The sequence below is a fragment of the Carya illinoinensis genome, chromosome 11 (genome assembly GCF_018687715.1).
Source record: "Carya illinoinensis cultivar Pawnee chromosome 11, C.illinoinensisPawnee_v1, whole genome shotgun sequence".
Taxonomy (NCBI): domain Eukaryota; kingdom Viridiplantae; phylum Streptophyta; class Magnoliopsida; order Fagales; family Juglandaceae; genus Carya; species Carya illinoinensis.
This window is the reverse complement of record NC_056762.1, coordinates 19,499,641-19,515,657: the sequence shown is the minus strand read 5'-3', so window position 1 is coordinate 19,515,657 and position 16,017 is coordinate 19,499,641. Positions and strand designations below refer to the sequence as shown.

The 16,017-nt window shown below is 52.7% G+C and overlaps 52 non-coding genes across 52 annotated transcripts; all 52 read right to left on the bottom strand.

Annotated features, from left to right (window-relative positions):
- Positions 1-153: 153 nt before the first annotated feature.
- LOC122288616 lies at positions 154-272 on the bottom strand. Its single transcript, XR_006235872.1, has one exon. It is a non-coding gene; the product is annotated as a 5S ribosomal RNA (ribosomal RNA).
- Positions 273-461: 189 nt separating this feature from the next.
- On the bottom strand, positions 462-580 carry LOC122286215. Its single transcript, XR_006233550.1, has one exon. It is a non-coding gene; the product is annotated as a 5S ribosomal RNA (ribosomal RNA).
- A 189-nt stretch (positions 581-769) lies between these two features.
- LOC122287702 lies at positions 770-888 on the bottom strand. Its single transcript, XR_006234991.1, has one exon. It is a non-coding gene; the product is annotated as a 5S ribosomal RNA (ribosomal RNA).
- A 189-nt stretch (positions 889-1,077) lies between these two features.
- Positions 1,078-1,196, bottom strand: LOC122286213. The gene has a single exon (XR_006233547.1). It is a non-coding gene; the product is annotated as a 5S ribosomal RNA (ribosomal RNA).
- A 189-nt stretch (positions 1,197-1,385) lies between these two features.
- Positions 1,386-1,504, bottom strand: LOC122287701. Its single transcript, XR_006234990.1, has one exon. It is a non-coding gene; the product is annotated as a 5S ribosomal RNA (ribosomal RNA).
- A 189-nt stretch (positions 1,505-1,693) lies between these two features.
- On the bottom strand, positions 1,694-1,812 carry LOC122287526. The gene has a single exon (XR_006234817.1). It is a non-coding gene; the product is annotated as a 5S ribosomal RNA (ribosomal RNA).
- A 189-nt stretch (positions 1,813-2,001) lies between these two features.
- LOC122286212 lies at positions 2,002-2,120 on the bottom strand. The gene has a single exon (XR_006233546.1). It is a non-coding gene; the product is annotated as a 5S ribosomal RNA (ribosomal RNA).
- A 189-nt stretch (positions 2,121-2,309) lies between these two features.
- LOC122286211 lies at positions 2,310-2,428 on the bottom strand. The gene has a single exon (XR_006233545.1). It is a non-coding gene; the product is annotated as a 5S ribosomal RNA (ribosomal RNA).
- A 178-nt stretch (positions 2,429-2,606) lies between these two features.
- On the bottom strand, positions 2,607-2,725 carry LOC122287280. The gene has a single exon (XR_006234581.1). It is a non-coding gene; the product is annotated as a 5S ribosomal RNA (ribosomal RNA).
- A 189-nt stretch (positions 2,726-2,914) lies between these two features.
- Positions 2,915-3,033, bottom strand: LOC122286209. Its single transcript, XR_006233544.1, has one exon. It is a non-coding gene; the product is annotated as a 5S ribosomal RNA (ribosomal RNA).
- A 189-nt stretch (positions 3,034-3,222) lies between these two features.
- Positions 3,223-3,341, bottom strand: LOC122286208. Its single transcript, XR_006233543.1, has one exon. It is a non-coding gene; the product is annotated as a 5S ribosomal RNA (ribosomal RNA).
- A 189-nt stretch (positions 3,342-3,530) lies between these two features.
- Positions 3,531-3,649, bottom strand: LOC122286207. The gene has a single exon (XR_006233542.1). It is a non-coding gene; the product is annotated as a 5S ribosomal RNA (ribosomal RNA).
- Positions 3,650-3,838: 189 nt separating this feature from the next.
- On the bottom strand, positions 3,839-3,957 carry LOC122286206. The gene has a single exon (XR_006233541.1). It is a non-coding gene; the product is annotated as a 5S ribosomal RNA (ribosomal RNA).
- A 178-nt stretch (positions 3,958-4,135) lies between these two features.
- LOC122286205 lies at positions 4,136-4,254 on the bottom strand. Its single transcript, XR_006233540.1, has one exon. It is a non-coding gene; the product is annotated as a 5S ribosomal RNA (ribosomal RNA).
- A 189-nt stretch (positions 4,255-4,443) lies between these two features.
- On the bottom strand, positions 4,444-4,562 carry LOC122286204. The gene has a single exon (XR_006233539.1). It is a non-coding gene; the product is annotated as a 5S ribosomal RNA (ribosomal RNA).
- Positions 4,563-4,751: 189 nt separating this feature from the next.
- On the bottom strand, positions 4,752-4,870 carry LOC122286203. Its single transcript, XR_006233538.1, has one exon. It is a non-coding gene; the product is annotated as a 5S ribosomal RNA (ribosomal RNA).
- A 178-nt stretch (positions 4,871-5,048) lies between these two features.
- On the bottom strand, positions 5,049-5,167 carry LOC122287279. The gene has a single exon (XR_006234580.1). It is a non-coding gene; the product is annotated as a 5S ribosomal RNA (ribosomal RNA).
- Positions 5,168-5,356: 189 nt separating this feature from the next.
- LOC122286201 lies at positions 5,357-5,475 on the bottom strand. The gene has a single exon (XR_006233536.1). It is a non-coding gene; the product is annotated as a 5S ribosomal RNA (ribosomal RNA).
- Positions 5,476-5,664: 189 nt separating this feature from the next.
- LOC122286200 lies at positions 5,665-5,783 on the bottom strand. Its single transcript, XR_006233535.1, has one exon. It is a non-coding gene; the product is annotated as a 5S ribosomal RNA (ribosomal RNA).
- A 189-nt stretch (positions 5,784-5,972) lies between these two features.
- LOC122286199 lies at positions 5,973-6,091 on the bottom strand. The gene has a single exon (XR_006233534.1). It is a non-coding gene; the product is annotated as a 5S ribosomal RNA (ribosomal RNA).
- Positions 6,092-6,280: 189 nt separating this feature from the next.
- Positions 6,281-6,399, bottom strand: LOC122287567. The gene has a single exon (XR_006234857.1). It is a non-coding gene; the product is annotated as a 5S ribosomal RNA (ribosomal RNA).
- Positions 6,400-6,577: 178 nt separating this feature from the next.
- LOC122286198 lies at positions 6,578-6,696 on the bottom strand. Its single transcript, XR_006233533.1, has one exon. It is a non-coding gene; the product is annotated as a 5S ribosomal RNA (ribosomal RNA).
- Positions 6,697-6,885: 189 nt separating this feature from the next.
- Positions 6,886-7,004, bottom strand: LOC122286197. The gene has a single exon (XR_006233532.1). It is a non-coding gene; the product is annotated as a 5S ribosomal RNA (ribosomal RNA).
- Positions 7,005-7,193: 189 nt separating this feature from the next.
- Positions 7,194-7,312, bottom strand: LOC122286196. Its single transcript, XR_006233531.1, has one exon. It is a non-coding gene; the product is annotated as a 5S ribosomal RNA (ribosomal RNA).
- Positions 7,313-7,490: 178 nt separating this feature from the next.
- LOC122286195 lies at positions 7,491-7,609 on the bottom strand. Its single transcript, XR_006233530.1, has one exon. It is a non-coding gene; the product is annotated as a 5S ribosomal RNA (ribosomal RNA).
- A 189-nt stretch (positions 7,610-7,798) lies between these two features.
- LOC122286194 lies at positions 7,799-7,917 on the bottom strand. The gene has a single exon (XR_006233529.1). It is a non-coding gene; the product is annotated as a 5S ribosomal RNA (ribosomal RNA).
- A 189-nt stretch (positions 7,918-8,106) lies between these two features.
- On the bottom strand, positions 8,107-8,225 carry LOC122286193. Its single transcript, XR_006233528.1, has one exon. It is a non-coding gene; the product is annotated as a 5S ribosomal RNA (ribosomal RNA).
- Positions 8,226-8,403: 178 nt separating this feature from the next.
- LOC122286192 lies at positions 8,404-8,522 on the bottom strand. The gene has a single exon (XR_006233527.1). It is a non-coding gene; the product is annotated as a 5S ribosomal RNA (ribosomal RNA).
- Positions 8,523-8,711: 189 nt separating this feature from the next.
- On the bottom strand, positions 8,712-8,830 carry LOC122286190. The gene has a single exon (XR_006233525.1). It is a non-coding gene; the product is annotated as a 5S ribosomal RNA (ribosomal RNA).
- A 189-nt stretch (positions 8,831-9,019) lies between these two features.
- On the bottom strand, positions 9,020-9,138 carry LOC122286189. Its single transcript, XR_006233524.1, has one exon. It is a non-coding gene; the product is annotated as a 5S ribosomal RNA (ribosomal RNA).
- A 189-nt stretch (positions 9,139-9,327) lies between these two features.
- On the bottom strand, positions 9,328-9,446 carry LOC122287546. Its single transcript, XR_006234836.1, has one exon. It is a non-coding gene; the product is annotated as a 5S ribosomal RNA (ribosomal RNA).
- Positions 9,447-9,635: 189 nt separating this feature from the next.
- On the bottom strand, positions 9,636-9,754 carry LOC122286188. The gene has a single exon (XR_006233523.1). It is a non-coding gene; the product is annotated as a 5S ribosomal RNA (ribosomal RNA).
- A 178-nt stretch (positions 9,755-9,932) lies between these two features.
- On the bottom strand, positions 9,933-10,051 carry LOC122288192. The gene has a single exon (XR_006235462.1). It is a non-coding gene; the product is annotated as a 5S ribosomal RNA (ribosomal RNA).
- Positions 10,052-10,240: 189 nt separating this feature from the next.
- On the bottom strand, positions 10,241-10,359 carry LOC122286187. Its single transcript, XR_006233522.1, has one exon. It is a non-coding gene; the product is annotated as a 5S ribosomal RNA (ribosomal RNA).
- A 189-nt stretch (positions 10,360-10,548) lies between these two features.
- Positions 10,549-10,667, bottom strand: LOC122286186. Its single transcript, XR_006233521.1, has one exon. It is a non-coding gene; the product is annotated as a 5S ribosomal RNA (ribosomal RNA).
- A 189-nt stretch (positions 10,668-10,856) lies between these two features.
- On the bottom strand, positions 10,857-10,975 carry LOC122286185. The gene has a single exon (XR_006233520.1). It is a non-coding gene; the product is annotated as a 5S ribosomal RNA (ribosomal RNA).
- A 189-nt stretch (positions 10,976-11,164) lies between these two features.
- On the bottom strand, positions 11,165-11,283 carry LOC122286183. The gene has a single exon (XR_006233519.1). It is a non-coding gene; the product is annotated as a 5S ribosomal RNA (ribosomal RNA).
- Positions 11,284-11,461: 178 nt separating this feature from the next.
- LOC122287278 lies at positions 11,462-11,580 on the bottom strand. The gene has a single exon (XR_006234579.1). It is a non-coding gene; the product is annotated as a 5S ribosomal RNA (ribosomal RNA).
- Positions 11,581-11,769: 189 nt separating this feature from the next.
- On the bottom strand, positions 11,770-11,888 carry LOC122286182. Its single transcript, XR_006233518.1, has one exon. It is a non-coding gene; the product is annotated as a 5S ribosomal RNA (ribosomal RNA).
- Positions 11,889-12,077: 189 nt separating this feature from the next.
- On the bottom strand, positions 12,078-12,196 carry LOC122286181. Its single transcript, XR_006233517.1, has one exon. It is a non-coding gene; the product is annotated as a 5S ribosomal RNA (ribosomal RNA).
- A 189-nt stretch (positions 12,197-12,385) lies between these two features.
- LOC122286180 lies at positions 12,386-12,504 on the bottom strand. Its single transcript, XR_006233516.1, has one exon. It is a non-coding gene; the product is annotated as a 5S ribosomal RNA (ribosomal RNA).
- A 189-nt stretch (positions 12,505-12,693) lies between these two features.
- LOC122287566 lies at positions 12,694-12,812 on the bottom strand. The gene has a single exon (XR_006234856.1). It is a non-coding gene; the product is annotated as a 5S ribosomal RNA (ribosomal RNA).
- A 178-nt stretch (positions 12,813-12,990) lies between these two features.
- Positions 12,991-13,109, bottom strand: LOC122286178. Its single transcript, XR_006233514.1, has one exon. It is a non-coding gene; the product is annotated as a 5S ribosomal RNA (ribosomal RNA).
- Positions 13,110-13,298: 189 nt separating this feature from the next.
- LOC122288427 lies at positions 13,299-13,418 on the bottom strand. The gene has a single exon (XR_006235688.1). It is a non-coding gene; the product is annotated as a 5S ribosomal RNA (ribosomal RNA).
- Positions 13,419-13,607: 189 nt separating this feature from the next.
- LOC122286177 lies at positions 13,608-13,726 on the bottom strand. Its single transcript, XR_006233513.1, has one exon. It is a non-coding gene; the product is annotated as a 5S ribosomal RNA (ribosomal RNA).
- A 189-nt stretch (positions 13,727-13,915) lies between these two features.
- On the bottom strand, positions 13,916-14,034 carry LOC122286176. Its single transcript, XR_006233512.1, has one exon. It is a non-coding gene; the product is annotated as a 5S ribosomal RNA (ribosomal RNA).
- A 190-nt stretch (positions 14,035-14,224) lies between these two features.
- Positions 14,225-14,344, bottom strand: LOC122288179. The gene has a single exon (XR_006235448.1). It is a non-coding gene; the product is annotated as a 5S ribosomal RNA (ribosomal RNA).
- Positions 14,345-14,533: 189 nt separating this feature from the next.
- LOC122286175 lies at positions 14,534-14,652 on the bottom strand. The gene has a single exon (XR_006233511.1). It is a non-coding gene; the product is annotated as a 5S ribosomal RNA (ribosomal RNA).
- Positions 14,653-14,841: 189 nt separating this feature from the next.
- Positions 14,842-14,960, bottom strand: LOC122286174. The gene has a single exon (XR_006233510.1). It is a non-coding gene; the product is annotated as a 5S ribosomal RNA (ribosomal RNA).
- A 189-nt stretch (positions 14,961-15,149) lies between these two features.
- LOC122286172 lies at positions 15,150-15,268 on the bottom strand. The gene has a single exon (XR_006233508.1). It is a non-coding gene; the product is annotated as a 5S ribosomal RNA (ribosomal RNA).
- A 178-nt stretch (positions 15,269-15,446) lies between these two features.
- LOC122287277 lies at positions 15,447-15,565 on the bottom strand. The gene has a single exon (XR_006234578.1). It is a non-coding gene; the product is annotated as a 5S ribosomal RNA (ribosomal RNA).
- A 189-nt stretch (positions 15,566-15,754) lies between these two features.
- LOC122286171 lies at positions 15,755-15,873 on the bottom strand. The gene has a single exon (XR_006233507.1). It is a non-coding gene; the product is annotated as a 5S ribosomal RNA (ribosomal RNA).
- Positions 15,874-16,017: the final 144 nt, after the last annotated feature.

Genomic DNA, 16,017 nt, shown 5'->3' with positions numbered 1-16,017 from the left:
ATAATCCTATTACGACCTAGCCGCACCCTGCCTATCCCATGCCAACTGGCGATCTGATTGATAGCGATGGGGTCGGTGCGATTTTCCTAAGAATCCATTGCCCGGTTGTCGTTCCGGTCCATCCGACCGGAGATGCGGTAAAAATAAAAAGGGGGGGTGCAACACGAGGACTTCCCAGGAGGTCACCCATCCTAGTACTACTCTCGCCCAAGCACGCTTAACTGCGGAGTTCTGACGGGATCCGGTGCATTAGTGTTGGTATGATCGCACCCATCATGCTACCAGCGAAAAACTAATATAATCCTATTACGACCTAGCCGCACCATGCCTATCCCATGCCAACCGGCGATCTGATCGATACCCATTGCTACGCGATGGGGTCGGTGCGATTTTCCTAAGAATCCATTGCCCGGTTGTCGTTCCGGTCCATCCGACCGGAGATGCGGTAAAAATAAAAAGGGGGGGTGCAACACGAGGACTTCCCAGGAGGTCACCCATCCTAGTACTACTCTCGCCCAAGCACGCTTAACTGCGGAGTTCTGATGGGATCCGGTGCATTAGTGCTGGTATGATCGCACCCATCATGCTACCAGCGAAAAACTAATATAATCCTATTACGACCTAGCCGCACCATGCCTATCCCATGCCAACCGGCGATCTGATCGATACCCATTGCTACGCGATGGGGTCGGTGCGATTTTCCTAAGAATCCATTGCCCGGTTGTCGTTCCGGTCCATCCGACCGGAGATGCGGTAAAAATAAAAAGGGGGGGTGCAACACGAGGACTTCCCAGGAGGTCACCCATCCTAGTACTACTCTCGCCCAAGCACGATTAACTGCGGAGTTCTGATGGGATCCGGTGCATTAGTGCTGGTATGATCGCACCCATCATGCTACCAGCGAAAAACTAATATAATCCTATTACGACCTAGCCGCACCATGCCTATCCCATGCCAACCGGCGATCTGATCGATACCCATTGCTACGCGATGGGGTCGGTGCGATTTTCCTAAGAATCCATTGCCCGGTTGTCGTTCCGGTCCATCCGACCGGAGATGCGGTAAAAATAAAAAGGGGGGGTGCAACACGAGGACTTCCCAGGAGGTCACCCATCCTAGTACTACTCTCGCCCAAGCACGCTTAACTGCGGAGTTCTGATGGGATCCGGTGCATTAGTGCTGGTATGATCGCACCCATCATGCTACCAGCGAAAAACTAATATAATCCTATTACGACCTAGCCGCACCATGCCTATCCCATGCCAACCGGCGATCTGATCGATACCCATTGCTACGCGATGGGGTCGGTGCGATTTTCCTAAGAATCCATTGCCCGGTTGTCGTTCCGGTCCATCCGACCGGAGATGCGGTAAAAATAAAAAGGGGGGGTGCAACACGAGGACTTCCCAGGAGGTCACCCATCCTAGTACTACTCTCGCCCAAGCACGATTAACTGCGGAGTTCTGATGGGATCCGGTGCATTAGTGCTGGTATGATCGCACCCATCATGCTACCAGCGAAAAACAAATATAATCCTATTACGACCTAGCCGCACCATGCCTATCCCATGCCAACCGGCGATCTGATCGATACCCATTGCTACGCGATGGGGTCGGTGCGATTTTCCTAAGAATCCATTGCCCGGTTGTCGTTCCGGTCCATCCGACCGGAGATGCGGTAAAAATAAAAAGGGGGGGTGCAACACGAGGACTTCCCAGGAGGTCACCCATCCTAGTACTACTCTCGCCCAAACACGCTTAACTGCGGAGTTCTGATGGGATCCGGTGCATTAGTGCTGGTATGATCGCACCCATCATGCTACCAGCGAAAAACTAATATAATCCTATTACGACCTAGCCGCACCCTGCCTATCTCATGCCAACCGGCGATCTGACCGATACCCATTGCTACGCGATGGGGTCGGTGCGATTTTCCTAAAAATCCATTCCCTGGTTCTCGTTCCGGTCCATCCGACCAGAGATGCGGTAAAAATTAAAAGGGGGGGTGCAACACGAGGACTTCCCAGGAGGTCACCCATCCTAGTACTACTCTCGCCCAAGCACGCTTAACTGCGGAGTTCTGATGGGATCCGGTGCATTAGTGCTGGTATGATCGCACCCATCATGCTACCAGCGAAAAACTAATATAATCCTATTACGACCTAGCCGCACCATGCCTATCCCATGCCAACCGGCGATCTGATCGATACCCATTGCTACGCGATGGGGTCGGTGCGATTTTCCTAAGAATCCATTGCCCGGTTGTCGTTCCGGTCCATCCGACCGGAGATGCGGAAAAAATAAAAAGGGGGGGTGCAACACGAGGACTTCCCAGGAGGTCACCCATCCTAGTACTACTCTCGCCCAAGCACGCTTAACTGCGGAGTTCTGATGGGATCCGGTGCATTAGTGCTGGTATGATCGCACCCATCATGCTACCAGCGAAAAACTAATATAATCCTATTACGACCTAGCCGCACCCTGCCTATCCCATGCCAACTGGCGATCTGATTGATAGCGATGGGGTCGGTGCGATTTTCCTAAGAATCCATTGCCCGGTTGTCGTTCCGGTCCATCCGACCGGAGATGCGGTAAAAATAAAAAGGGGGGGTGCAACACGAGGACTTCCCAGGAGGTCACCCATCCTAGTACTACTCTCGCCCAAGCACGCTTAACTGCGGAGTTCTGATGGGATCCGGTGCATTAGTGCTGGTATAATCGCACCCAACATGCTACCAGCGAAAAACTAATATAATCCTATTACGACCTAGCCGCACCATGCCTATCCCATGCCAACCGGCGATCTGATCGATACCCATTGCTACGCGATGGGGTCGGTGCGATTTTCCTAAGAATCCATTGCCCGGTTGTCGTTCCGGTCCATCCGACCGGAGATGCGGTAAAAATAAAAAGGGGGGGTGCAACACGAGGACTTCCCAGGAGGTCACCCATCCTAGTACTACTCTCGCCCAAGCACGCTTAACTGCGGAGTTCTGATGGGATCCGGTGCATTAGTGCTGGTATGATCGCACCCATCATGCTACCAGCGAAAAACTAATATAATCCTATTACGACCTAGCCGCACCATGCCTATCCCATGCCAACCGGCGATCTGATCGATACCCATTGCTACGCGATGGGGTCGGTGCGATTTTCCTAAAAATCCATTCCCTGGTTCTCGTTCCGGTCCATCCGACCAGAGATGCGGTAAAAATTAAAAGGGGGGGTGCAACACGAGGACTTCCCAGGAGGTCACCCATCCTAGTACTACTCTCGCCCAAGCACGCTTAACTGCGGAGTTCTGATGGGATCCGGTGCATTAGTGCTGGTATGATCGCACCCATCATGCTACCAGCGAAAAACTAATATAATCCTATTACGACCTAGCCGCACCCTGCCTATCTCATGCCAACCGGCGATCTGACCGATACCCATCGCTACGCGATGGGGTCGGTGCGATTTTCCTAAAAATCCATTCCCTGGTTCTCGTTCCGGTCCATCCGACCAGAGATGCGGTAAAAATTAAAAGGGGGGGTGCAACACGAGGACTTCCCAGGAGGTCACCCATCCTAGTACTACTCTCGCCCAAGCACGCTTAACTGCGGAGTTCTGATGGGATCCGGTGCATTAGTGCTGGTATGATCGCACCCATCATGCTACCAGCGAAAAACTAATATAATCCTATTACGACCTAGCCGCACCATGCCTATCCCATGCCAACCGGCGATCTGATCGATACCCATTGCTACGCGATGGGGTCGGTGCGATTTTCCTAAGAATCCATTGCCCGGTTGTCGTTCCGGTCCATCCGACCGGAGATGCGGAAAAAATAAAAAGGGGGGGTGCAACACGAGGACTTCCCAGGAGGTCACCCATCCTAGTACTACTCTCGCCCAAGCACGCTTAACTGCGGAGTTCTGATGGGATCCGGTGCATTAGTGCTGGTATGATCGCACCCATCATGCTACCAGCGAAAAACTAATATAATCCTATTACGACCTAGCCGCACCCTGCCTATCCCATGCCAACTGGCGATCTGATTGATAGCGATGGGGTCGGTGCGATTTTCCTAAGAATCCATTGCCCGGTTGTCGTTCCGGTCCATCCGACCGGAGATGCGGTAAAAATAAAAAGGGGGGGTGCAACACGAGGACTTCCCAGGAGGTCACCCATCCTAGTACTACTCTCGCCCAAGCACGCTTAACTGCGGAGTTCTGATGGGATCCGGTGCATTAGTGCTGGTATGATCGCACCCATCATGCTACCAGCGAAAAACTAATATAATCCTATTACGACCTAGCCGCACCCTGCCTATCTCATGCCAACCGGCGATCTGACCGATACCCATCGCTACGCGATGGGGTCGGTGCGATTTTCCTAAAAATCCATTCCCTGGTTCTCGTTCCGGTCCATCCGACCAGAGATGCGGTAAAAATTAAAAGGGGGGGTGCAACACGAGGACTTCCCAGGAGGTCACCCATCCTAGTACTACTCTCGCCCAAGCACGCTTAACTGCGGAGTTCTGATGGGATCCGGTGCATTAGTGCTGGTATGATCGCACCCATCATGCTACCAGCGAAAAACTAATATAATCCTATTACGACCTAGCCGCACCATGCCTATCCCATGCCAACCGGCGATCTGATCGATACCCATTGCTACGCGATGGGGTCGGTGCGATTTTCCTAAGAATCCATTGCCCGGTTGTCGTTCCGGTCCATCCGACCGGAGATGCGGAAAAAATAAAAAGGGGGGGTGCAACACGAGGACTTCCCAGGAGGTCACCCATCCTAGTACTACTCTCGCCCAAGCACGCTTAACTGCGGAGTTCTGATGGGATCCGGTGCATTAGTGCTGGTATGATCGCACCCATCATGCTACCAGCGAAAAACTAATATAATCCTATTACGACCTAGCCGCACCCTGCCTATCCCATGCCAACTGGCGATCTGATTGATAGCGATGGGGTCGGTGCGATTTTCCTAAGAATCCATTGCCCGGTTGTCGTTCCGGTCCATCCGACCGGAGATGCGGTAAAAATAAAAAGGGGGGGTGCAACACGAGGACTTCCCAGGAGGTCACCCATCCTAGTACTACTCTCGCCCAAGCACGCTTAACTGCGGAGTTCTGATGGGATCCGGTGCATTAGTGCTGGTATAATCGCACCCAACATGCTACCAGCGAAAAACTAATATAATCCTATTACGACCTAGCCGCACCATGCCTATCCCATGCCAACCGGCGATCTGATCGATACCCATTGCTACGCGATGGGGTCGGTGCGATTTTCCTAAGAATCCATTGCCCGGTTGTCGTTCCGGTCCATCCGACCGGAGATGCGGTAAAAATAAAAAGGGGGGGTGCAACACGAGGACTTCCCAGGAGGTCACCCATCCTAGTACTACTCTCGCCCAAGCACGCTTAACTGCGGAGTTCTGATGGGATCCGGTGCATTAGTGCTGGTATGATCGCACCCATCATGCTACCAGCGAAAAACTAATATAATCCTATTACGACCTAGCCGCACCATGCCTATCCCATGCCAACCGGCGATCTGATCGATACCCATTGCTACGCGATGGGGTCGGTGCGATTTTCCTAAGAATCCATTGCCCGGTTGTCGTTCCGGTCCATCCGACCGGAGATGCGGTAAAAATAAAAAGGGGGGGTGCAACACGAGGACTTCCCAGGAGGTCACCCATCCTAGTACTACTCTCGCCCAAGCACGCTTAACTGCGGAGTTCTGATGGGATCCGGTGCATTAGTGCTGGTATGATCGCACCCATCATGCTACCAGCGAAAAACTAATATAATCCTATTACGACCTAGCCGCACCATGCCTATCCCATGCCAACCGGCGATCTGATCGATACCCATTGCTACGCGATGGGGTCGGTGCGATTTTCCTAAGAATCCATTGCCCGGTTGTCGTTCCGGTCCATCCGACCGGAGATGCGGTAAAAATAAAAAGGGGGGGTGCAACACGAGGACTTCCCAGGAGGTCACCCATCCTAGTACTACTCTCGCCCAAGCACGCTTAACTGCGGAGTTCTGATGGGATCCGGTGCATTAGTGCTGGTATGATCGCACCCATCATGCTACCAGCGCAAAACTAATATAATCCTATTACGACCTAGCCGCACCCTGCCTATCTCATGCCAACCGGCGATCTGACCGATACCCATCGCTACGCGATGGGGTCGGTGCGATTTTCCTAAAAATCCATTCCCTGGTTCTCGTTCCGGTCCATCCGACCAGAGATGCGGTAAAAATTAAAAGGGGGGGTGCAACACGAGGACTTCCCAGGAGGTCACCCATCCTAGTACTACTCTCGCCCAAGCACGCTTAACTGCGGAGTTCTGATGGGATCCGGTGCATTAGTGCTGGTATGATCGCATCCATCATGCTACCAGCGAAAAACTAATATAATCCTATTACGACCTAGCCGCACCCTGCCTATCCCATGCCAACTGGCGATCTGATTGATAGCGATGGGGTCGGTGCGATTTTCCTAAGAATCCATTGCCCGGTTGTCGTTCCGGTCCATCCGACCGGAGATGCGGTAAAAATAAAAAGGGGGGGTGCAACACGAGGACTTCCCAGGAGGTCACCCATCCTAGTACTACTCTCGCCCAAGCACGCTTAACTGCGGAGTTCTGATGGGATCCGGTGCATTAGTGCTGGTATGATCGCACCCATCATGCTACCAGCGAAAAACTAATATAATCCTATTACGACCTAGCCGCACCATGCCTATCCCATGCCAACCGGCGATCTGATCGATACCCATTGCTACGCGATGGGGTCGGTGCGATTTTCCTAAGAATCCATTGCCCGGTTGTCGTTCCGGTCCATCCGACCGGAGATGCGGTAAAAATAAAAAGGGGGGGTGCAACACGAGGACTTCCCAGGAGGTCACCCATCCTAGTACTACTCTCGCCCAAGCACGCTTAACTGCGGAGTTCTGATGGGATCCGGTGCATTAGTGCTGGTATGATCGCACCCATCATGCTACCAGCGAAAAACTAATATAATCCTATTACGACCTAGCCGCACCCTGCCTATCTCATGCCAACCGGCGATCTGACCGATACCCATTGCTACGCGATGGGGTCGGTGCGATTTTCCTAAAAATCCATTCCCCGGTTCTCGTTCCGGTCCATCCGACCAGAGATGCGGTAAAAATTAAAAGGGGGGGTGCAACACGAGGACTTCCCAGGAGGTCACCCATCCTAGTACTACTCTCGCCCAAGCACGCTTAACTGCGGAGTTCTGATGGGATCCGGTGCATTAGTGCTGGTATGATCGCACCCATCATGCTACCAGCGAAAAACTAATATAATCCTATTACGACCTAGCCGCACCCTGCCTATCCCATGCCAACTGGCGATCTGATTGATAGCGATGGGGTCGGTGCGATTTTCCTAAGAATCCATTGCCCGGTTGTCGTTCCGGTCCATCCGACCGGAGATGCGGTAAAAATAAAAAGGGGGGGTGCAACACGAGGACTTCCCAGGAGGTCACCCATCCTAGTACTACTCTCGCCCAAGCACGCTTAACTGCGGAGTTCTGATGGGATCCGGTGCATTAGTGCTGGTATGATCGCACCCATCATGCTACCAGCGAAAAACTAATATAATCCTATTACGACCTAGCCGCACCCTGCCTATCTCATGCCAACCGGCGATCTGACCGATACCCATTGCTACGCGATGGGGTCGGTGCGATTTTCCTAAAAATCCATTCCCTGGTTCTCGTTCCGGTCCATCCGACCAGAGATGCGGTAAAAATTAAAAGGGGGGGTGCAACACGAGGACTTCCCAGGAGGTCACCCATCCTAGTACTACTCTCGCCCAAGCACGCTTAACTGCGGAGTTCTGATGGGATCCGGTGCATTAGTGCTGGTATGATCGCACCCATCATGCTACCAGCGAAAAACTAATATAATCCTATTACGACCTAGCCGCACCCTGCCTATCTCATGCCAACCGGCGATCTGACCGATACCCATTGCTACGCGATGGGGTCGGTGCGATTTTCCTAAAAATCCATTCCCTGGTTCTCGTTCCGGTCCATCCGACCAGAGATGCGGTAAAAATTAAAAGGGGGGGTGCAACACGAGGACTTCCCAGGAGGTCACCCATCCTAGTACTACTCTCGCCCAAGCACGCTTAACTGCGGAGTTCTGATGGGATCCGGTGCATTAGTGCTGGTATGATCGCACCCATCATGCTACCAGCGAAAAACTAATATAATCCTATTATGACCTAGCCGCACCCTGCCTATCCCATGCCAACTGGCGATCTGATTGATAGCGATGGGGTCGGTGCGATTTTCCTAAGAATCCATTGCCCGGTTGTCGTTCCGGTCCATCCGACCGGAGATGCGGTAAAAATAAAAAGGGGGGGTGCAACACGAGGACTTCCCAGGAGGTCACCCATCCTAGTACTACTCTCGCCCAAGCACGCTTAACTGCGGAGTTCTGATGGGATCCGGTGCATTAGTGCTGGTATGATCGCACCCATCATGCTACCAGCGAAAAACTAATATAATCCTATTACGACCTAGCCGCACCATGCCTATCCCATGCCAACCGGCGATCTGATCGATACCCATTGCTACGCGATGGGGTCGGTGCGATTTTCCTAAGAATCCATTGCCCGGTTGTCGTTCCGGTCCATCCGACCGGAGATGCGGTAAAAATAAAAAGGGGGGGTGCAACACGAGGACTTCCCAGGAGGTCACCCATCCTAGTACTACTCTCGCCCAAGCACGCTTAACTGCGGAGTTCTGATGGGATCCGGTGCATTAGTGCTGGTATGATCGCACCCATCATGCTACCAGCGAAAAACTAATATAATCCTATTACGACCTAGCCGCACCATGCCTATCCCATGCCAACCGGCGATCTGATCGATACCCATTGCTACGCGATGGGGTCGGTGCGATTTTCCTAAGAATCCATTGCCCGGTTGTCGTTCCGGTCCATCCGACCGGAGATGCGGTAAAAATAAAAAGGAGGGGTGCAACACGAGGACTTCCCAGGAGGTCACCCATCCTAGTACTACTCTCGCCCAAGCACGCTTAACTGCGGAGTTCTGATGGGATCCGGTGCATTAGTGCTGGTATGATCGCACCCATCATGCTACCAGCGAAAAACTAATATAATCCTATTACGACCTAGCCGCACCCTGCCTATCCCATGCCAACCGGCGATCTGATCGATACCCATTGCTACGCGATGGGGTCGGTGCGATTTTCCTAAGAATCCATTGCCCGGTTGTCGTTCCGGTCCATCCGACCGGAGATGCGGTAAAAATAAAAAGGGGGGGTGCAACACGAGGACTTCCCAGGAGGTCACCCATCCTAGTACTACTCTCGCCCAAGCACGCTTAACTGCGGAGTTCTGATGGAATCCGGTGCATTAGTGCTGGTATGATCGCACCCATCATGCTACCAGCGAAAAACTAATATAATCCTATTACGACCTAGCCGCACCCTGCCAATCTCATGCCAACCGGCGATCTGACCGATACCCATTGCTACGCGATGGGGTCGGTGCGATTTTCCTAAAAATCCATTCCCTGGTTCTCGTTCCGGTCCATCCGACCAGAGATGCGGTAAAAATTAAAAGGGGGGGTGCAACACGAGGACTTCCCAGGAGGTCACCCATCCTAGTACTACTCTCGCCCAAGCACGCTTAACTGCGGAGTTCTGATGGGATCCGGTGCATTAGTGCTGGTATGATCGCACCCATCATGCTACCAGCGAAAAACTAATATAATCCTATTACGACCTAGCCGCACCCTGCCTATCCCATGCCAACTGGCGATCTGATTGATAGCGATGGGGTCGGTGCGATTTTCCTAAGAATCCATTGCCCGGTTGTCGTTCCGGTCCATCCGACCGGAGATGCGGTAAAAATAAAAAGGGGGGGTGCAACACGAGGACTTCCCAGGAGGTCACCCATCCTAGTACTACTCTCGCCCAAGCACGCTTAACTGCGGAGTTCTGATGGGATCCGGTGCATTAGTGTTGGTATGATCGCACCCATCATGCTACCAGCGAAAAACTAATATAATCCTATTACGACCTAGCCGCACCATGCCTATCCCATGCCAACCGGCGATCTGATCGATACCCATTGCTACGCGATGGGGTCGGTGCGATTTTCCTAAGAATCCATTGCCCGGTTGTCGTTCCGGTCCATCCGACCGGAGATGCGGTAAAAATAAAAAGGGGGGGTGCAACACGAGGACTTCCCAGGAGGTCACCCATCCTAGTACTACTCTCGCCCAAGCACGCTTAACTGCGGAGTTCTGATGGGATCCGGTGCATTAGTGCTGGTATGATCGCACCCATCATGCTACCAGCGAAAAACTAATATAATCCTATTACGACCTAGCCGCACCATGCCTATCCCATGCCAACCGGCGATCTGATCGATACCCATTGCTACGCGATGGGGTCGGTGCGATTTTCCTAAGAATCCATTGCCCGGTTGTCGTTCCGGTCCATCCGACCGGAGATGCGGTAAAAATAAAAAGGGGGGGTGCAACACGAGGACTTCCCAGGAGGTCACCCATCCTAGTACTACTCTCGCCCAAGCACGCTTAACTGCGGAGTTCTGATGGGATCCGGTGCATTAGTGCTGGTATGATCGCACCCATCATGCTACCAGCGAAAAACTAATATAATCCTATTACGACCTAGCCGCACCCTGCCTATCTCATGCCAACCGGCGATCTGACCGATACCCATCGCTACGCGATGGGGTCGGTGCGATTTTCCTAAAAATCCATTCCCTGGTTCTCGTTCCGGTCCATCCGACCAGAGATGCGGTAAAAATTAAAAGGGGGGGTGCAACACGAGGACTTCCCAGGAGGTCACCCATCCTAGTACTACTCTCGCCCAAGCACGCTTAACTGCGGAGTTCTGATGGGATCCGGTGCATTAGTGCTGGTATGATCGCACCCATCATGCTACCAGCGAAAAACTAATATAATCCTATTACGACCTAGCCGCACCATGCCTATCCCATGCCAACCGGCGATCTGATCGATACCCATTGCTACGCGATGGGGTCGGTGCGATTTTCCTAAGAATCCATTGCCCGGTTGTCGTTCCGGTCCATCCGACCGGAGATGCGGAAAAAATAAAAAGGGGGGGTGCAACACGAGGACTTCCCAGGAGGTCACCCATCCTAGTACTACTCTCGCCCAAGCACGCTTAACTGCGGAGTTCTGATGGGATCCGGTGCATTAGTGCTGGTATGATCGCACCCATCATGCTACCAGCGAAAAACTAATATAATCCTATTACGACCTAGCCGCACCCTGCCTATCCCATGCCAACTGGCGATCTGATTGATAGCGATGGGGTCGGTGCGATTTTCCTAAGAATCCATTGCCCGGTTGTCGTTCCGGTCCATCCGACCGGAGATGCGGTAAAAATAAAAAGGGGGGGTGCAACACGAGGACTTCCCAGGAGGTCACCCATCCTAGTACTACTCTCGCCCAAGCACGCTTAACTGCGGAGTTCTGATGGGATCCGGTGCATTAGTGCTGGTATAATCGCACCCAACATGCTACCAGCGAAAAACTAATATAATCCTATTACGACCTAGCCGCACCATGCCTATCCCATGCCAACCGGCGATCTGATCGATACCCATTGCTACGCGATGGGGTCGGTGCGATTTTCCTAAGAATCCATTGCCCGGTTGTCGTTCCGGTCCATCCGACCGGAGATGCGGTAAAAATAAAAAGGGGGGGTGCAACACGAGGACTTCCCAGGAGGTCACCCATCCTAGTACTACTCTCGCCCAAGCACGCTTAACTGCGGAGTTCTGATGGGATCCGGTGCATTAGTGCTGGTATGATCGCACCCATCATGCTACCAGCGAAAAACTAATATAATCCTATTACGACCTAGCCGCACCATGCCTATCCCATGCCAACCGGCGATCTGATCGATACCCATTGCTACGCGATGGGGTCGGTGCGATTTTCCTAAGAATCCATTGCCCGGTTGTCGTTCCGGTCCATCCGACCGGAGATGCGGTAAAAATAAAAAGGGGGGGTGCAACACGAGGACTTCCCAGGAGGTCACCCATCCTAGTACTACTCTCGCCCAAGCACGCTTAACTGCGGAGTTCTGATGGGATCCGGTGCATTAGTGCTGGTATGATCGCACCCATCATGCTACCAGCGAAAAACTAATATAATCCTATTACGACCTAGCCGCACCATGCCTATCCCATGCCAACCGGCGATCTGATCGATACCCATTGCTACGCGATGGGGTCGGTGCGATTTTCCTAAGAATCCATTGCCCGGTTGTCGTTCCGGTCCATCCGACCGGAGATGCGGTAAAAATAAAAAGGGGGGGTGCAACACGAGGACTTCCCAGGAGGTCACCCATCCTAGTACTACTCTCGCCCAAGCACGCTTAACTGCGGAGTTCTGATGGGATCCGGTGCATTAGTGCTGGTATGATCGCACCCATCATGCTACCAGCGCAAAACTAATATAATCCTATTACGACCTAGCCGCACCCTGCCTATCTCATGCCAACCGGCGATCTGACCGATACCCATCGCTACGCGATGGGGTCGGTGCGATTTTCCTAAAAATCCATTCCCTGGTTCTCGTTCCGGTCCATCCGACCAGAGATGCGGTAAAAATTAAAAGGGGGGGTGCAACACGAGGACTTCCCAGGAGGTCACCCATCCTAGTACTACTCTCGCCCAAGCACGCTTAACTGCGGAGTTCTGATGGGATCCGGTGCATTAGTGCTGGTATGATCGCATCCATCATGCTACCAGCGAAAAACTAATATAATCCTATTACGACCTAGCCGCACCCTGCCTATCCCATGCCAACTGGCGATCTGATTGATAGCGATGGGGTCGGTGCGATTTTCCTAAGAATCCATTGCCCGGTTGTCGTTCCGGTCCATCCGACCGGAGATGCGGTAAAAATAAAAAGGGGGGGTGCAACACGAGGACTTCCCAGGAGGTCACCCATCCTAGTACTACTCTCGCCCAAGCACGCTTAACTGCGGAGTTCTGATGGGATCCGGTGCATTAGTGCTGGTATGATCGCACCCATCATGCTACCAGCGAAAAACTAATATAATCCTATTACGACCTAGCCGCACCATGCCTATCCCATGCCAACCGGCGATCTGATCGATACCCATTGCTACGCGATGGGGTCGGTGCGATTTTCCTAAGAATCCATTGCCCGGTTGTCGTTCCGGTCCATCCGACCGGAGATGCGGTAAAAATAAAAAGGGGGGGTGCAACACGAGGACTTCCCAGGAGGTCACCCATCCTAGTACTACTCTCGCCCAAGCACGCTTAACTGCGGAGTTTCTGATGGGATCCGGTGCATTAGTGCTGGTATGATCGCACCCATCATGCTACCAGCGAAAAACTAATATAATCCTATTACGACCTAGCCGCACCATGCCTATCCCATGCCAACCGGCGATCTGATCGATACCCATTGCTACGCGATGGGGTCGGTGCGATTTTCCTAAGAATCCATTGCCCGGTTGTCGTTCCGGTCCATCCGACCGGAGATGCGGTAAAAATAAAAAGGGGGGGTGCAACACGAGGACTTCCCAGGAGGTCACCCATCCTAGTACTACTCTCGCCCAAGCACGCTTAACTGCGGAGTTCTGATGGGATCCGGTGCATTAGTGCTGGTATGATCGCACCCATCATGCTACCAGCGAAAAACTAATATAATCCTATTACGACCTAGCCGCACCCTGCCTATCTCATGCCAACCGGCGATCTGACCGATACCCATCGCTACGCGATGGGGTCGGTGCGATTTTCCTAAAAATCCATTCCCTGGTTCTCGTTCCGGTCCATCCGACCAGAGATGCGGTAAAAATTAAAAGGGGGGGTGCAACACGAGGACTTCCCAGGAGGTCACCCATCCTAGTACTACTCTCGCCCAAGCACGCTTAACTGCGGAGTTCTGATGGGATCCGGTGCATTAGTGCTGGTATGATCGCACCCATCATGCTACCAGCGAAAAACTAATATAATCCTATTACGACCTAGCCGCACCATGCCTATCCCATGCCAACCGGCGATCTGATCGATACCCATTGCTACGCGATGGGGTCGGTGCGATTTTCCTAAGAATCCATTGCCCGGTTGTCGTTCCGGTCCATCCGACCGGAGATGCGGTAAAAATAAAAAGGGGGGGGTGCAACACGAGGGACTTCCCAGGAGGTCACCCATCCTAGTACTACTCTCGCCCAAGCACGCTTAACTGCGGAGTTCTGATGGGATCCGGTGCATTAGTGCTGGTATGATCGCACCCATCATGCTACCAGCGAAAAACTAATATAATCCTATTACGACCTAGCCGCACCATGCCTATCCCATGCCAACCGGCGATCTGATCGATACCCATTGCTACGCGATGGGGTCGGTGCGATTTTCCTAAGAATCCATTGCCCGGTTGTCGTTCCGGTCCATCCGACCGGAGATGCGGTAAAAATAAAAAGGGGGGGTGCAACACGAGGACTTCCCAGGAGGTCACCCATCCTAGTACTACTCTCGCCCAAGCACGCTTAACTGCGGAGTTCTGATGGGATCCGGTGCATTAGTGCTGGTATGATCGCACCCATCATGCTACCAGCGAAAAACTAATATAATCCTATTACGACCTAGCCGCACCCTGCCTATCTCATGCCAACCGGCGATCTGACCGATACCCATCGCTACGCGATGGGGTCGGTGCGATTTTCCTAAAAATCCATTCCCTGGTTCTCGTTCCGGTCCATCCGACCAGAGATGCGGTAAAAATTAAAAGGGGGGGTGCAACACGAGGACTTCCCAGGAGGTCACCCATCCTAGTACTACTCTCGCCCAAGCACGCTTAACTGCGGAGTTCTGATGGGATCCGGTGCATTAGTGCTGGTATGATCGCACCCATCATGCTACCAGCGAAAAACTAATATAATCCTATTACGACCTAGCCGCACCATGCCTATCCCATGCCAACCGGCGATCTGATCGATACCCATTGCTACGCGATGGGGTCGGTGCGATTTTCCTAAGAATCCATTGCCCGGTTGTCGTTCCGGTCCATCTGACCGGAGATGCGGAAAAAATAAAAAGGGGGGGTGCAACACGAGGACTTCCCAGGAGGTCACCCATCCTAGTACTACTCTCGCCCAAGCACGCTTAACTGCGGAGTTCTGATGGGATCCGGTGCATTAGTGCTGGTATGATCGCACCCATCATGCTACCAGCGAAAAACTAATATAATCCTATTACGACCTAGCCGCACCCTGCCTATCCCATGCCAACTGGCGATCTGATTGATAGCGATGGGGTCGGTGCGATTTTCCTAAGAATCCATTGCCCGGTTGTCGTTCCGGTCCATCCGACCGGAGATGCGGTAAAAATAAAAAGGGGGGGTGCAACACGAGGACTTCCCAGGAGGTCACCCATCCTAGTACTACTCTCGCCCAAGCACGCTTAACTGCGGAGTTCTGATGGGATCCGGTGCATTAGTGCTGGTATAATCGCACCCAACATGCTACCAGCGAAAAACTAATATAATCCTATTACGACCTAGCCGCACCATGCCTATCCCATGCCAACCGGCGATCTGATCGATACCCATTGCTACGCGATGGGGTCGGTGCGATTTTCCTAAGAATCCATTGCCCGGTTGTCGTTCCGGTCCATCCGACCGGAGATGCGGTAAAAATAAAAAGGGGGGGTGCAACACGAGGACTTCCCAGGAGGTCACCCATCCTAGTACTACTCTCGCCCAAGCACGCTTAACTGCGGAGTTCTGATGGGATCCGGTGCATTAGTGCTGGTATGATCGCACCCATCATGCTACCAGCGAAAAACTAATATAATCCTATTACGACCTAGCCGCACCATGCCTATCCCATGCCAACCGGCGATCTGATCGATACCCATTGCTACGCGATGGGGTCGGTGCGATTTTCCTAAGAATCCATTGCCCGGTTG